The sequence below is a fragment of the Giraffa tippelskirchi genome, chromosome 11 (genome assembly GCF_054371585.1).
Source record: "Giraffa tippelskirchi isolate mGirTip1 chromosome 11, T2T-mGirTip1v1.2.pri, whole genome shotgun sequence".
NCBI classification, from domain to species: Eukaryota; Metazoa; Chordata; class Mammalia; order Artiodactyla; family Giraffidae; genus Giraffa; species Giraffa tippelskirchi.
In genome coordinates this window covers 129,906,728-129,925,469 of record NC_137285.1, presented here as the reverse complement: position 1 = coordinate 129,925,469, position 18,742 = coordinate 129,906,728, and the positions used below count along the sequence as shown (strand labels likewise).

At 38.4% G+C, this 18,742-nt stretch overlaps 1 protein-coding gene across 3 annotated transcripts in view; it reads right to left on the bottom strand.

Annotated features, from left to right (window-relative positions):
• Positions 1-18,742, bottom strand: part of METTL15 (methyltransferase 15, mitochondrial 12S rRNA N4-cytidine) — a 375,213-nt gene that overhangs the window by 133,617 nt on the left and 222,854 nt on the right. For 2 of the 3 annotated variants that reach the window (XR_014069234.1, XR_014069233.1), the window contains exon 6: positions 17,748-17,814. The gene's annotated coding sequence lies outside the window, so the exon portion shown is untranslated. Of the gene's footprint in view, positions 1-9,680; positions 9,851-17,747; positions 17,815-18,742 lie in introns of all 3 variants that reach the window. The other variant, XR_014069232.1, reaches the window with a different exon arrangement.

The window sequence follows — 18,742 nt, the reverse complement described above, 5'->3', positions numbered from 1 at the left end:
GCCATGTCTAGTACAGAACAGCAAGTGTCATTAAAAACATGAATCATCATTAATATCTTTAATGTGTAAAACTCTCTTTCAGTGGAGAATCATGTTAAAAGAAAAAAAAAATCTAATTTCTCCAATACATGTGGACCTCCCAGCTTAAGAAGATTAGAACTGAAAAAAATTCATGACACATTCTAAGAATTTTTTACTATTGAGAACTTTTGTCCTTGGCCATCTCCAAGACCACACTCATTTTTATAACTTCCATCCTCCCCTGCTTGTGAGCGAGGGTATGTCAGTGAAATACCAAAAACAGAAGAGAAAATTAGTCCCAAATATGACTGAACATGATTGTCAGAGCTGTGCAGAATGAATGAGGCCAAAGTGCACACATATTCCTCAACATTTGTGTTGTCGTGGTTGGAAGCTTTTCTAACTCTGCCTGCTTCTTCCCAACTGTCCGTACAAAGATATTTTTGTTAACCATCTGCTAATTAACAGAACTCTTATGTGTCATGAGGCCTATGACAACCAAATCTGATTGCTCAAAATTGGCCCTTCCTTCCTTTACCCCCTTGTCATCTTCCTTTCCCTCTATCTTGATTAATCTTTGAGAAAAACATGACATACAAAAATAATAAGGCATGATCTCTACCCACGGTGTACTCAGCCTGGTCAGACACATATGCTTGTGCTAGCTGCTTAGTTTCTCCATTTCCTTCTCTAGTGGATCTTCCCAACCCAGAGATCAAACCCATATCTCTTGTGTTTCCTGCATTGCAGGAACCTCTGAGCTTTTGGGAAAATTATAACACAATGTATACACTTAAAAATGAACATATGTGCGTTGTATGTCTATGTATATATATATACATATACACACACATACATGATATACATATATACATGTGTATGTATATATACTATCCCATGTTAAATATTTTTTAAATATGTCATACATATTCTATATATTATACAAATTATAATATATGGGTTTCCCTGGTGGCTCAGTGGTAAAAAACTTGCCTGCCAATATAGGGGATGTGGGTTCGAGATATATATATATATGTATGTATATATATGTATATATATGTATATATATGTCTGGTTCTTCCTCTGCCTGCCAGTACAAGGGACTCAGGAGATGCAGGTTTGGTCCCTGGGTGGGGAGGATACCCAGGAGTAGGAGGTGTGGGCACACTCCAGTGTACTTGCCTGCAGGGTTCCATGGATGGAGGAACATAGCAGGGGTGCAAAAAGTTGGACACAACTGAGCACACACACAAAAACAAATGAAAAATAAGTAAAACAAAAGACAAACCTTCAAAGGGGGAAGTAGGCTCAGATGGTAAATCACGGCCTACAATGCAGGAGAGTGGGCTTGGATTGCTGGGTCGAGATCAAGGGAATGGCTACCCACTCCAGTATTCTTGTCTAGAGAATTCCATGGACAGAGGAGCCTGGTGGACTGTAGCCCACCAGGCTACAGGGGTTGCAGAGTCAGACATGACTCAGCGACTAAACACTTTCACTTTTTTGACAAGACCATTTTTATTTACACACAACATGAATGCAAGAAGTCCTAATGCATCTACCAAAAATATACTAGAGCTATTATATTTAGGAAGTTTACAAAATAAATATATACATAAATATCACTGAGAGAAATTAAAGAATATCTGATAATTGGATTGATTGAACTGACTAAATGAATTGTTTAGAACACTTACTATAAATAATCAACTATCTTCAAATTGATATATAGATAAAGTGACATCTCAATCCAAATCTGATCAGATTTTCAGTTTGCTTTGGGTAAAACTGATAACATAATTCTAAAATTTGTATAGAAATGCAGAGGACCTTGAAAAGTCAAGCACTCTATAAAAAGAAAAAAAAAAACTGTGAAAACATTTACTGTCTGATTCAAACTCATTATAAAGCTATATTAATCAAGTCAATGTGGTATTGACATAAGGTTAGACAATTAGGCCAATAAAACAGAACAGATACATTACTATATACAAAATAGATAGTTAGTGGAAAGTTGCTATACAACACAGGGAGCTCAATCTGGGCTCTGTGACAACCTAGAGGAATGGGATGAGGGAGGGGTTTGAGGGAGGTTCAAGAGGGAGGGCACATATATATACGTAAGGCTGATTCACATTGTCATATGGCAGAAGCCAGCACAACATTGTAAAGCAATTATCCTCCAGTTAAAAATAAATTATATATATATATATAATATATATATGTATGTGTATATATATATATATATGTATGTATGTATGTATGTATTTCTGGCTTCTAAGGGAAGCCAGCCTGCATGCTGTTAGGACTCAAGCAACCCTGATGGCAGGCCCACATAGAAAGGCCACCTGCCAATAGCCAGCCCTAATTTGCCAACCCTGTGATTGTGCCACTTTGGAAACAAATCCCCCAAAAGTTAAGCTTTCAAATGGCTCCAGGTGACATCTGACCACAACTCTTAAAAGACCCTCAAGGCAGAACTGCCCAACTAAACCATTTCTAAATTCCTGGTCCATAGCCATCCTCAATAATCATAAATGATTACCATTGCTTTAAGCTACTGTTGGGGTAATTTGTTATGCAGCAATTGAAAGTCGCTCAGTTGTGTCCGACTCTTTGTGACCCCATGGACTATATAGTCCATGGAATTCTCCAGGCCAGAATACTGGAGCGGGTAGCCTTTCCCTTCTCCAGGGGACCTTTCCAACCCAGGGATCGAACCCAGGTCTCCCACATTGCAGGCAGATTCTTTACTAGCTGCGCCACAAGGGAAGTCCAAGAATACTGGAGTGGGTAGCCTCTCTCTTCTCCAGTGGATCTTCCCGACACAGGAATCAAACTGGGGTCTCCGGCATTGTAGGTGGATTCTTTACCAACTGAGCTATAAGGAAAGCAGCAATAGATAACTAATTATAATAAAATTAATTGTATTAACTAATTAATTATAACAACTAATTATGTTAACTAATTAATAGATAACTAATATGAGCTATGCAGCAATAGATACTAACATAGTTGGGCAGGATTGAGCAGGTGAAGGTCACAGAAGTCACTGGGTGAAAAAGTGAAAGTGTTCAAGAAAAAAGAGAAACAGCAAAAGCTCAGAATGTGTGGGGCTAAAAGTGAATCTCTAGTACTATAAAGTTAATTTTAGGATTGAAAAGTAAAAGATGTGGATGGAGCAGTAGCCAGAGCCAAGTCATGACGGGTTTTGTATGCTAAGTTAAAGAACTTGAAGTTGAGCTCAACAAACATTCTCAAAATGGGCTCTCTGGATCACTAGATTCAGTTAAGTTAAAATCCCCCTGGGGAATTTTAATAATGACCTCAGCTGATTCCCCAGTCCATGAAACTTTAAGTACGTGCTGACAAATGGAGAGCAATTGACAAACAACTATTTAAGAAAAGAAGTATAAGCAGATCAGGTAGGGGTTCCCTGGAGAAAGAGAACCAAGCATGGCTTTCTTGATATGAGAGAAGCCATTTTTGGCCTAAGCCATTTTGTGACCTAAGCCTGACCACAATGCTTGTCCTTAAAACAGGTCTCAGGAATTAATAATCTTAAGGGAACAAAAGAATGCAGAAAACAAATGAGAGGAAAGAGAAGTAACAAAATTAATATATCAATTGTAAAAACTCCCAGTTCTCTTTCAATCGTAAGCATTAGCCTAAAGTGCTCAACCATAGGATCAACTAGAGCTTAAGGGATGATAATGTTGACCTTTTGTGACCCTCCTGACTTGAATCAACTAAAGCTGGTACTGTATGACGTCCAAGCCCTTCATGAGGATGAACGTACCCTTAGCCTAACACCTTCCTAATTTTGGTTTGGGAAGACACAGCTTTGGGAAAGATCCCTGGTGTCTCCTTACTTGCTACAAGTAATGAGAAATCCTTCCTTCTCCAGACCTTTGGCTTGGTTGTGTCTTTTGGCTCAACACCTACCAAGAGGTGAACCAATTTTTCAGGTAACAGGACTTGGTCAAAACTGAGTTTCAGATGAACCATGGCAGTTCTGTGGTGAGCAGTTTGGAAAAGATAGAGCTTCTTCATTGAACTGGTTCTATGAAGACCTACCTTCTAGAACTAACACGAAAAAAGATGTCCTTTTCATCATAGGGGATTGAAATGCAAAAGTAGGAGGCAAGAGATACTTGGAATAACAGGCAAGTATGGCTTTGGAGTACAAAATGAAGCAGGGCAAAGCTAACGGAGTTTTGTCAAGAGAACACACTGGTCATGGCAAACACCCTTTTCCAACAACCAGAGAGATGATTCTACACATGGACATCACCAGATGGTCAATAACTAAATCTGATTGATAATGTTCTTTGCAGCCAAAGATGGTGAAGCTCTATACAGTCAGTAAAAAGACCTGGAGCTGACTATGGCTCAGATCATGAGCTCCTTATTGCAAAATTCAGGCTTAAACTGAAGAAAGTAGGGAAAACCGTGAGGCCATTCAGGTATGACCTGAATCAAATCCCTTATGATTATAGAGTGGAGGTGATGAATAGATTCAAAGGATTAGATCTGGTAGGCCAAGTGCTAAAAAACTATGAACAGAGGTTTATAATGTACAGGAGGCAGTGACCAAAACCATCTTAAAAGAAAAAGAAATGCAAGAAGGCAAACTGGTTGTCTGAGGAGGCTTTACAAACAGCTGAGGAAAGAAGAGAAGTGAAAGGCAAAGGATAAAGGGGAAGATATACTCAACTGAATGCAGAGTTCCAGAGAATAGCAAGGAGAGATAAGAACGCCTTTTAAAGTGAACAATGCAAAGAAATAGAGGAAAACAATAGAATGGGAAAGACTAGAGATTTCTTCAAGAAAATTAGAGATACCAAGGGAATATTTCATGCAAAGATGGGCACAATGAAGTCCAGAAATGGCAAGGACCTAACAGAAGCAGAAGAGATTAGGAACTGGTGGCAAGTATACACAGAAGAACTATACAAAAAAGGTCTTAAAGACCTGGAAAATCATGATGGTGTGGCCACTCACATAGAGCTGGATGTCTTGGAGTGCAAAGTCAAATGAGTCTTAGGAAGCATTAGCACAAACAAAACTAGTGGAGGTGATGAAATTGCAGCTGAGTTATTTAAAATCCTAAAATATGATGCTATTAAAGTACTGCACTCAATATGTCAGCAAATGTGGAAAACTCAGCAGTATTCACTGGACTGGAGAAGGTCAGTTTCATTCCAATCCCAAAGAAGGGCAGGGCCAAAGATGTTCAAACTACCACACAATTGCACTCATTTCACATGCTAGCAAAGCAATGCTCAAAATCCTTCAAGCTAGGCTTTAGCAGTATGTGAACTGAGAACTTCCAGATATTCAAGCTGCATTAGGAAAGGCAGAGAAACCAGAGATCAAATTGCTAACATTTGCTGGATCACAGAAAAATAAAGAGAATTACAGCAAAATACCTACTTCTGCTTCATTGACTGTGCTAAAGCCTTTGACTGTGTGGACCACAACAAACTGGAAAATTCGTAGAGTTAGGAATACCAGACCACCTTACATGTCTCCTGAGAAACCTGTATGCAGGACAAGCAGCAACAGAATTGGACATGAAACAATGGACCGATTTCAAGTTGGGAAAGAAGTAGGTCAAGGCTGTATATTGTCACCTTGCTTATTTAACTTATATGCAGAGTATATCATCTGTAATGCTTGGCTGGATGACTCACAAGCTGGAATCAAGATTGCTGGGAGAAATATCGACAACCTCAAATATGCAGATAATACCACTTTAATGGCAGAGAGTGAAGAAGAACAAAAGAGCCTATTGATGATGGTAAAAGAGAAGAGTGAAAAAACTTGATGTAAAACTCAACATTCAATAAATGAAAATCATGACATCCAGTCCCATCACTTCATGGCAAATAGATGGGGAAAAAGTAGAAACAGTGACAGATTTTATTTTCTTGGGCTCCAAAATCACTGTGGATGGTGACTGCAGCCATGACATTAAAAGACACCTCTTCCTTGGAAGAAAAGCTATGACAAAACTAGACAGTGTATTAAAAATAGCAGAGATAACACTTTGCTGACAAAAGCCCATATAGTCAAAGCTATGGTTTCTCCAGCATTTGTGTACGAATGTAAGAGTCAGGGCATAAAGAAGGCTGAGCACCAAAGAACTGATGGTTTTGAACTGTGGTACTAGAAAAGACTCTTGAGAGCCCCTTGGACAGCAAGGAGGTCAAACCAGTCAATCCTAAATGAAGTCAACCCTGATTATTCATTGGAAGGACTGATGCTGAAGCTGAAGCTGAAGCTGAAGCTCCAATACTTTGGCCACCTGATGTGAAGAGACGACTCATTGGACAAAACCCTGGTGATGGGAAAGACTGATGGCAAGAGGAGAAGGGGCAACAGAGGAGGAGATGGTTGGATGGCATCACTGACTCAATGGACATGAGTTTGAGCAAACTCTGGATGATAGCAAACTCTGGGCTTCTCTTGTGGTTCAGCTAGTAAAGAATCTGCTTGTAATGCAGGAGACCTGGGTTTGATCCCTGGGTCAGGAAGATCCCCTGGAGAAGAACACTGGCTACTCACTCCAGTATTCTGGCCTGGAGAATTCCATGGATGGAGTCACAAAGAGCTGGACATGACTGAGTGACTTTCACTCACTGGATGATAATGAAGTACAGGGAAGCCTGGCGTGCTACAGTTCATGGGGTCGCAAAAAGTAGGACAGGACTTAGTGACTGAACAACAACAACAGTTCCACCTGGGATTCTTTATTTCATTGAACTGTCACTTGGCCACACCCTTAGTGTTTCATTTTTTGCAATATGGATGGGCTGAGAATTTTCTAAATCTTTTACGTTCTATTTCCTTTTTGCTTAACAAGTTCAAGTCACTTCTCTCTTTTCATATTTTACTATAAGCAGTCATGAGATGCCAAGCCACAGCTTCAACACTTTCCTTAGAAACAGTTTCAGCTAAAATATCCAATTTCAATGCTTGAAATTTCCACCTTCCACAAAACAGTAGAACATGACACAATTCGGCCAAGTTCTCTGTTACTTATAATAAGAACGACCTTTCCTCCAGTTTCCAATAACATGATGCTCATTTCCGTCTAAGACCTCAACTGAATGATTATTGCCATCCATATTTCTACTAATATTCGTTTCAGGATTATTGAGGTATTTTCTAAAACAATTATTTTCTACTGTTCTCATATCTTTCTGGGCTCTCACAAGAATTGCCCTTAATGATCTGTTCACAATGATGTTGGCTTTTTCTAGCAGGCACTTCAACTCTTTCAGCCTTAATCCATTAACCAGTTCCAAAGCCACTTTCACATTTTAAGGTATTTGTTAGAATTGCACCCCACTTCTTAGTAACGTTTCTGTTTTAGTTCATTATAGCTACAATAAAAGAATACCACAGATTTGGTGGTTTACAAACAAAGGAAATCTATTTCTCAGTCTGGAGGCTGGGAACTCTAAGACCAAGGTAACAGGAGATTTGGAGGCTGGGAACTCTAAGATCAAGGTAACAGGAGATTTGGTATTTGGTGAAAGTTAGTCGGCTACCTGGGTCACGTAACAGCTGTCCTGTATTTGTCCACACGTGGTGAAAGGGGCAAGGAAACCCTCTAGGGTCTCCTTCTTAAGGGCATTGAGGGTTCCATCCTCATGACCTAATCATTGCCCAAAGGTCCCACCTCCAAACATCATCATATTGCGGACGCGGTTTAACATATGAATTTTGGGGGGAAGGACACAAATATTCAATCTATAGCAGGGTGTTTAATCCTGTTGTAAATTTTCCAGTTTTCCATTTACTACCGATTTCTAGTTTTATCCCACTGTTGTCAAAAAAAGATCTTTGGTATGGCTTCAATCTTTTTAGCATTAAGTCTTGTTGTGTGGTCTAATGTGTGATCTGTCTTAGAGGATGTTCTGTGTGCACCTCAGAAGAATGTGTTTTCTGCTATTATTAGTTGGAAGGTTCTGTATGAATCTGTGATATGCAATTAGTCTATACTGCTGTTCAAATCCTCTATTTCCTTACTTATTTTATGTATAGTTGTTCTATTATTGAAATTAGGGCATTGAAATCTCTTCCTATTTTTAGAGATTTAATTCTACTTCTCCCTTCAATTCTGCTAATATTTGCTTCCCATATTTGGGTGCTCTGATGTTAGTTGCATATATATTTATACCTTATATCTTTCTGGTTAATTAATTCTTTTATGATTATATAATATCCTTCTTTGTTTCCAATGACAATTTGTGACTTAAAGCCTATTATGGCTGCTTTAAATATGGCCACCCTACTTTCTCTTGGTTACCATTTGCTCGTAATATCCTTTTCCATCCTTTTATTTTCAACCTGTGAGTCCTTATATCTAAAATAAGTCTCTTATAGAGAGCTTACAGTTGGATATTGTTTGTTTGCTTTTTAAAAATCCATTCAGTCACTCTATGCCTTTGATTGGAGTGCTTAATCCATGTAAATTTCAAGTAACTACTAACTGGGAAGGATTTGTTATTGATACTTTGTTCATTGTTTTCTGTAAGGCTAGAGTATTTTGCCCTTTTCATCTCTGGCTTTTTTCCTTAGATTTCATTGATTTTTGGTAGTGATGTGCTTTAATTCTACTATCTTTTCTTTCCTTTGTGCATCTTCTATAGGTATTTTCTTTGTGGTTACTATAGGATTATATAAAACATCTTACAATTATAACTGCTAACAACTTAATTTCAATCTCCTTTACATACCTCCCTCCAGTTTATCCCTGTCATAAGGGATATTTTTAATTTTACATCCATAATATAGTCTTACAGTTATTTGTTATGCCTCTATCTTTTAAATTCCATACTAAAATCAAATGCAATTTGTGCACTACCATTATAGTATGCTGTATTTGTTTTTATATTTACTTTTACCATAGAGCTTCATATTTTCTTAAGCTTGGACTCCATTTAGCACTTTTAGTAAGGCAGATTTAGTGGTGATGAAATCCCTCAGGTGTTGTTTATATTGTTAGGTCTTTATATCTCCTTCATCTTTGAAGGACAGTTTTGCCTGATAGAATATTCTTGGTTGCCAGATTTCCTTTTCCTTTCAGCACTTTGAATATATCATCATACTCCCTTCTGACATGTAGTGTTTCTGCTGATACATCACTCGATACTAATAGGAGTACTCTTGTATATAACAAGTCACATTCTCATTCTGTTTTCAAGATTCTCTATCTCTGAATTTTTACAGTTTGATTTTTAATATATCTTAGTATAGGCCTCTTTGGATTCTTCCCAGCTGGAGTTTTTGGGCTTCTTGAATTTGGATGTCCAATTTCTTTCTCAGATTGGGAAGTATTCAAACATTATTTCCTCATATAAGCTGTCTCTCTCTCTCTCTCTTCTCCTTCTGGGACTCCTGTAAAGCACATATTGCTTCATTTAATGGTGTCCCATGAATCTATTAGGCTGTCTTCATTTTTCTAGGTTTCAGAAATTGACTTTTATTTTTTGTACTCAACTGTAATCTGCTTCTATATAGCTTCTATTCAGTGTTCCTATTCCTACCCTTATGAAAAATTACAACCAGTAGGCCTCAGATTTTTATTTTTGTTTTTTTAATTATGTAGAACAGTTCTTTATTTAAAGGTGGTTATAATGACTCACTCTTGATTGGCTTGGCTCTGGATGAACATCTCCAGGCTCTTTTGCCATATGGATCCAAGGTCTTATCTCCATCCTCATACCCGCTGTGGAGTCCAATTTACTTTTGCCACTCCTAAAATGTTCTCCAAAGGAATCCAGAACTGACCACAGTATTCCAGGTGGTATCTGATCTAGATAAAGGAGGAGAACAGTTACTTCCTACTATGGACTCATTTTCTTCCTGACAAGGGATCCTTCTTTAAATTAGTTTTTCTTTTTTCTTTTTTTTTTTAAGCTAGCTCAACAAGTTAGACTTGTTTTTCTTTTCTAATTCCCTGTATATTTTTCAGGTATAATGATACCAATTCAAGTCTTCATTATTTTGCACTTATGAAGAAATCCTACAGTTTCCAGCCCTGGAGTCCTAAATGTGGAATGTGATTAACATATAAAATGACAGGTTTTATTACTTCACTGAAACTCAACATACTCTGATATTTCATCTTCCTCATCCAGGTTTCCCTCTACTTTTTCCTTGTTTTTTACTTAAAATCACAACTATGTTTCTTTGTTCAATTATAATTTGGTGGGCCCAGTGTTTTGTCCAATTTGTTTGTTTAATGCTATTTCTATTTGATTGTAGTGAAGTTCCATAAGGAAAAGGACTTTGTTATGTTTGCTGATATACCTTGTGTTTAAGCACATTGCTTGGCCATTGTTCATAGTCAATACATATTTACTGAGTAAAGGAAAATGCTCCTTCCATTTTCCTTGGAAGGCTATCTGTATTGGTTGGGTCTTTCAGGAAGTTGACATGGATATGGAATTAGGAACGCACACAGTTTATTGGAGCGATGCCTGTGAAAGACAACAGCAAGAAGAAACAGAATTAGGCAGGGAGAGCCTTAAACAGTCTTGTCCAAATCAGCAGGAGCTCCAGAGTGAAAACTTCTCATTAGAGGAGTCCTGTGTAGTGAAACAACATCCAGGCTCTAGTACTTCAACCTCTTAGGAGCCAATGGTCATCTCTTTTCACATGTAATAAGCATTAAGTAAAATTTATTATATAAAATAGCAAAACCATAAGACTTTGTGCTCCCCTCTCCTCTCACTTCCCAGAAAGGAAGAATGTGCTTAAAGAGAGGATCAATTCCTGGCAGTTTACTCATTAGAACTCCTCATTAAAAGGTAACAGAAACCAAAGCTAGTTAGTTTAAGAAAACAAAAGCAAGGAGGTGGGGAGGATATATTTTGATGATCAATAGATGCTTTACAGATTCTAAAAGCAGTATAAATCCAGGTCTCACTGAGCATAGAATGGCTTCTGGAACCCAGGCAGTGTTCCTTCTTCATATCATGCCTGAGATTCTCTCTGTTGCTTATTAATTCCATTTACCCATAGACTGACTTTCTCCATTTCTCTTGTCCTTCAAGGAAAGTGGCTGTATAACAGCTTCTGAATTTACTTTATGTGGTTACAGTACAAACTAACAGGCTGCTTCTTAGATCCAAACATCAATTACCATGAGAAGGATTAGGATAAAGACTCTGCTTGGTTCAATCTTGGATCATGTTTTTAACCCAGTTCCAATTATCCATGGCAGGACAATGAAGTAGAATGGAAGGTGAGATAGTAGAATGATAAAATGCAAATAAATATATCTGGTGACTTCATCTCACACTTGTGTACTAGGAGAAAATTTCTAAGGAAAGGAAGTTAGCAACTGAAAGAATGAATTTCCAGATCATTGGAAATGGGCTACAAAAAGATGTTATGGTGACTATGTCCCTAGAAGTTATAAATAAAAGGGTTAAGGATGTAAAGAATCTACCTGCAATGCAGGAGACCTGGGTTCTCTCCCTGGATTGGGAAGATCCCCTGGAGAAGGGAAAGGCTACCCACTCCAGTATTCTAGCCTGGAGAATTCCATGGACTGTATAGCCCATTGTGTCATAAAGAGTCGGTCATGACTAAGTGACTTTCACTTTAGGATGTGATTTAGATACTCTCTTAAAGGCAAAAGAGACTCTCTCTTAGTGTCTCTTCATACTTTATGACTCCAGGGATCATGCACTCTCTCTCGAGGAGTAAGAATTTTTTCTATGTCCTTTAAGAACATCTTCAGAATTAAATTTGTTTCTAGAACAAGTGGATAAATGGACACAGGCATCAAAGTAAAACAACTGAACTTTCCAGAAATCATTCTAGAGAGCTGATGTTAGGACTTTATATATAAAACATATAATTAAAGTTACTTCAGTTAGGAAGGTAACTGATTTGGTAAATTTAACAGTCATTCTTTTAACTAAATTGGCTCATCAAAGAACAGGCTGGCTATTATTTTATGAGTTGCAATGCAGTGCAGAGCAAATAAAAATTTCTACACATGTCAATGTAAAACTAAATTCCACTTTGTGATCACAACAAATACGTTGACCTTTTATTAAGGTCAGTGCCAAAAGTTTATTAAGTCAGTGTTAGTTTAGTTTATTAATTCTGTTGCATCCATTCACAGTTTCACTTAACAAACACACATCTAGTGCCTCCAGCCATGTCAGGCTCTGGGCTAGGTTTGGGAGATACAAAAGTAAATCACATATTCTTTCTCTTAAGACACCAATATGTTGTAGATATAGTCACATAGACGAGGAAATAACAAGACAATGAAAAGTACTACAATACAACTACAAAAAGCTGTTGAGGGAGTCCAGAGTGGGCAGTAGCAAAGATCAACCTGAAGGTCTCAAAATACGAATCTTTGAGAATTTTTGTGGAAGTGTTGTCTTGTCTACATCAGATCCAAAGTGCTGTTTTCAAGAGGAGGCACTTCTTCCCTGTCCTGATTAATTCGTATTTTTATCATGCTTCAGAGAAAGCTGCAAGCATGGTGTATTTTTTAAAATTGATTCTGCAACAAATCACCACAAATATAACGGCCTAAAACAACACCTTTTATTTTCTCACAGTTTTGACAGGTCAGAAGTGCAGCAAGACATGATTAGATTTTTTGCTTAGGATCTCACAAGGGTAAAATCAAGGCGTCAGCCAGAGCTGCAGTTCTCAGACTCTTGAAGCCAAGGATCCTCTCTCAAGCTCAATGGTTATTGGCAGAATCCAGTTCTGTGTGGTTGTAGGACTGTAGCTCCCATTTCCCTGTATCTTCCAACTCAACAACAGCACAGAATCCTTCTCATGATTTGAATATTTCAGAATTTCCGTCCTGCTTTAAAGGGATAATGTAACCTTCCTATCTTAAGGTCTATTGGTTATTAACATTAATTACATTGTGAGGTCCCTTTTGCCATGTAACATAACATGGGTTAGGCTTCCCTGGTGGCTCAGCTGGTAAAGAATCCACCTGCAATGCAGCAGACCTGGGTTCGATCCCTGGGTTGGGAAGATCCCCTGGAGAAGGGAACAGCTACCCACTCCAGTATTCTGGCCTGGAGAATTCCATGGACTGGACAGTCCATGGGGTCACAGAGTTGGACATGACTGAGTGACTTTCACTTTCACAACATGGGTGTAACACCAGAAAGAGAAACAGTCATGGGGTCAAAATTTTGTCTACTACACCCGATATATGTATTTTATTCCTCTCTCTTTGCCAGTTTCTTTGGAATCACTATAAGAAGTGACCTGAGAAAGAAGATGTATAAGGTAATGCCTAAAGAAAAAGATTTCTTTGTGTTATATCAGATGTTCAAAGTCACATAGTCCTAATTCGAGGCTTACTTTCATTCAAACTTCCTATCACATTTTAGGGTAGTCAGTGAAGGTAGAGGTGGACAGTGAATCCTGGGATGTGAACTCAAGGCTACGTGCCTTGAGAACTAAAGTTTCTGAACACTAATGCTGATTCTGCCTGTAACCAGAGATATTATATATCAACTACACTGGGAAGAAAAAAAAGAGGGAAAAAGGAAGGAAATATTTATGTGTCAAACACATTCACACACCCACTATCTCATGGAATCCTCAGAAATACTCTATTTCGTGTTCTCTTCTGCATTTATAGAGGAGGAAAGTTCAGTCAGGTTAAGTGATTTTGCAAAGATCGTAGAATTTGCAAGTCAGAGAACCATGTGTAACTCCAAAGTCCATGGTCCTTCAGTTTACTTTACCAGTATTCCAAAGTTGTAAGAAAAAGTTCTGCCTACCAGGAGCAGGAAATTAAAACAGAAAAAATGTCCTGTGTGGAGTGAGCCATAATGTAATTAGTAAATGTGGGCCTTTGGACATGTCCGTGGAGCCAGGCCCAAATGTGGAGCTGAATATGCCCAGTCTCCTCAAGAAATGAATCTGGAAGCCAACATACCTGGGCCTGTCAGTCACGACCATGCCAGGTAATGCCTCTTCTTCCTAGGAGCACATCCTGGTTCAGCCAGAATGCCATCTGGGTCTCTGATTAATTTGAAGATGACAAATGATGATTTAAAGGTGGGTTAACTCTCAGTACAAAGAGATCCTGCTATTAACCCATGAAATCATTCCAGACCGCTCTACAAAATGGTATCATTAAAATGATGTTTTTGTCTCCAGGGCTTTCATTTGGTATGGTTCATCTGGTCTGAAATGCTCTGTCAAATGAGAATTCGTGCATAGACAGGAACCATTCCTGGGGTCAGAGAATGCCAGGCTGAAGTCCACCTCAGTCAGAGCTTCTGGTTTGGTTCTTTCTAAACAAACTCCGGCTTTTAGAACCTTTCCTGTATGGAGAGCTTTCTCTTACCTCCTCTCCATGCCTTCATATAAACATGTCTGAGCAACTTTTTCTCAGAAAGAGTATAACCTACATTTCTTTACTTTTCTATTATTTCAAAACATTCAATCTAACCTTCCCATGGACTTTCATATACAGAGGACTCATGTCATTCATTCCACAAACAGTGAGTGTCTGATGTGTGCTAAGCACTGTGTTAGCTACCTTGGGCACTGAAGTAAACAAGACAGGTGTGGTTTTTGATCTCAAAGATCTTGAAATCTAAGTCATCAGGGAAATGCAAATCAAAACACAATGAGATGTCATCTCACACATGTAACAGTGGCTATTATCAAAAGATAAGAAATCATAAATGTTGGTGAGGATGTAGAGAAAAGGAAATCCTTGTGCACTATTGGGAAGAATGTAAGCTTACACAGCCACTATACAAACAGCATGGAAGTTCCCCCCAAATTAAAATTGAACTACCATATGATACAGCAATTTCACGTCTGAGTGTTTATCTAAAAAAAAAAAAAACTAAACTGAAAAGATATATTAATATACACCCTCAGGTTCACAGCAGCATTGCAGCATTATTTACCATAGTCCAAGTATGGAAACAATCTAAGTATCAATGGACAAATGGATAAAGAAAATGTGACATACAAACACAACAACACAGATGAATATACATACAAACACACATACACATTTTTTATTTAGCCATAAAAAAGAATGAAGTCTTGCCATTTGTTACAACATGGTTGAGCCTTGAGGGCATTATGCTAAGTACAATAAGTCAGAGAAAGACAAATACAGTATGATCTCACTTATATGTGGAATCTAAAAAAGAAAAACAAAACGAGCTTATAGATACAGAGAACAGATTGGTGGTTGCCAGAGACACAGGGTAGTTGGGGGAAGAAATGGGTGGTGGGGAGGAGAAATGGTTGAAGAGGGGGAGAAATGGGTGAAAGACACAGACTTCTGGTTATTCAATAAATAAGTCATGGAGATGTACAGCATGATGACTATAGTTAATAATACTGTGCTGCATATTTGAAAGCTGTTAAGAGAGTAATCTTAAAAGTTCTCATCGTGACAAAAAACAATTTTGAACCATCTATGGTGACAGATGTTAACTAGATTTATTGTGATAATTTTGCAATATATTCAGATATCAAATTATTATGTTTTATATCTGAAACTAATGAAGTATCATATGCCCACTATGTCTCAATAAAATAGATCATGAAATCCAGTGGGAGGAGACAGGTAATAACAAAGTAAATACATAAATGGATAACATAATTGCAGGCTGTAAAAAATGATATGAGAGATACGAGTAGGGTTATGAAATACCAAATATCCAACAGAGACAACTTCAGACATAGAGCAAGAAAAGACCTCACTAAGAAGATGATACTGAGAGGAGGCCTGAAAATAAGGAGTAAAGAGTTGGACATATAAAAATTACACGCAGAGAGAACACTTGCAAAGGCCCTGGGGTAAGAAACAGTTTGGTACATTTGAAGATGAGAAAGGCAGCTGGTGTGCCAGGAGGGTAGCAAGGGAAGGAAAATGATGGTGAGAGAGAAAGTTGGACAGGTAGAGAGAATCCAAAACATAGGGTGGGAGGGGCAGTCCTGTGGGCCATGATATATATTCTTTCATTTTGATCCTTCCACAAACCTGTTAAGTAGTAGTGGGTTTTCTAGCAATGAAACTGAATGATGGATTTCATCCAAAGACCAAGAAAGCCTGGCCTTGCAGAGCTATCTTTAACCTACAGAATAGTTCCAAACTGCCACATAAGTCAAATTCTTCTAATAGAACTTCTGTTTCCAGACCCGTGGATTGATGAGGCCCAGAAAATTGAGAATTTATTGAAAAGTAAGAATTTTTGCAAAGTATTTCAAGAGAGCCATCTTTAAAATAGTGAACTAGGCATGAAATTATATGACTCCATTTATCTAAAGTAATAATGCAGGCCTTCCCTGGTGGTCCAGTGGCTATGACTCTGCCTTCCCAATGCAGGGGACCCAGGTTCCATACCTGGTCAGGGAACTAGATCCCACATGTCACAACTGAGTTCGCGTGCTGCAGTGAAAGATTCTGCATGCCACAACTAATAGATCCCGTGTGTTGCAACTAAGACCAGGCGAGCCACATAAATAAATGAATTAAAATAAAATATAAGTAAACAAGTAAAGCCAATAACTGAAAACAGGTCAAGAGACAGGCAAATACGGTCATCTTCAACCACCACTGTGTTAGTGATTTTTAAAATCTATGCCCAGTCTCAATATCCCTCTCAATTCCATGCCTCCTATTCACTTCCACAGTGATTCTCAATAACTTTTTCGTGGCAGGATAACTTAACAAGCTGAAAACACACATGAAGGGATTAAAAGTTCAAAACTGATTTAAAAATAAGTTTTGTAAAACTGAAATGTACCCAGTTACAGCACCCATTTCCCTTAAGCACTATGTCGCTGCATGGGTAGTAATGTTTACTGCTCTGACCTTTCTAGCTTCTGCTTGTTGAATGAGCTGTAGTAAGAAGGAAATAATAAAGGCGGTTTTATTTTTTATTTCTACTTCTGCCCTCAAACCATTCTACCAGGTCCTTCTTCTCTGTCCTCTCAAGCCATTTCTATCTCTTTTCTGGCCATTTCTGAATAACAAAAGAATACCATTGTTTTCAAATATCAAAAATAAATCTAATATCATACGACATCCCTTACATGTGGAATCTAAAAGAAATGATACAAATGAACTTACTTACAAAACAGAAAGAGACTCATGGACTCAGAGAATGAACTTATCGTTGCCAGGGGCACGGATGGGATAGTTAGGGAGTTCGGGATTGACATGTATACACTGCTATATTTAAAATGTATAACCAATAAGCACCTACTGTATAGCACATGGAACTCTGTTCAATGTTATGTGGCAGCCTGGATGGGAGGGGACTTTGGGGGAGAATGGATACATGTATATGTATGGCTGAGTCCCTTTGCTGTTCACCCAAAACTATCACAACATTTTCATTGGCTATACCCCAATACAAAATAAAAAAAAATTTTAAAAGGGGGGGAAATATCAATCTACAACAATGTCCAACCTTTCGTCTAATTTTAGGTACTTCCTTCCCTCATATGGAATGACCTAAGGATTCTATAAATTAGCAATGGAAAAAGGCACACGGCCAACTTTTTTCCTATTCCAGTATCCCATTCTCCATCTGTTTTCTCCTCCACCCATTATGTTCCTGTAGGAGCATCAGAGTGAGAGAGCCATGGGGACTGATTCATGAGTTAATCATTTTTGCCCAAACAGTCCCTCCTCCCAAAAGAAAGAGAAGGCAATATTTTCTCACCTGTGTTGTGAGGAGGAGGAGGCTAAGTCCTGGGCATCTCTAAAACAGTTCAGCTTCTCAAGCTCAACTTGCAAACAAACAAAGTAGATTTAATATAAATAGAATAATAAATTACATCACAAAGAATTACAATATCTACAGTTTATCCTCTGCCTTATAATATTCATCTACAGAGTCAGTTTCACCTTTATAAAGTCGCATCCTGGTGAGGGAAATCAAGGCAAAGAGAACAAGTAAGTTGCTTCATGGCTCCAGGCCAAGTGAGCCTTCCAGCAGAGCTCCTTAGGCTTAGTTCCTCTCAAGCTTTGGCTTTAGAGTCTTCACAACTACGAGCTGTCTTCACTTTGTTGTTGCTGTTCAGTTGCTAAGTCATGTCCAACTTTGTGACCCCATGGACTGTATGTAACATACCAGGTTCCTCTGTCCATGGGATTTCCCAGGCAAGAATATTGGAGTGGGTTGCTATCTCCTTCTCCAGGGGATATTCCCGACCCACGGATGGAATTCATGTCTTCTGCATTGGCAGGTGGATTCTTTACTGCTGAGCCACCAGGGAAGCCCATGTCTTCACTTAAGATCTCTCAAAGCTGCCTATGATAATTCTGCTGTTATATATTTCCTGCCATGCCTCATTCACCATTATTTACGACTGGTGAATACTGTTCTGTTACATTAAACTGCCTTAAGTTTATACTTAAACGATACTCAAATGCAGGGACACTTGTTATACCATGGCTTTGTACAACAAACTGTACAGACTTATGAGGATTGCATTCCCTTACACTTGAATAGTGCACCGTGCTTTATAAAACACTCTCTCTCTCTCTCCCACACACACACACACACACACACACACACACACACACAATATCTCATTGATCCCTGTGAGGCAGATACTGAGATACTGTTATAGAGAAATACGACAAAAAGTTAGAAAAAAGATTCTAGATGTTCACATTGCTTATTTATTTGTGTCGATGAATGATTGTCCCTGA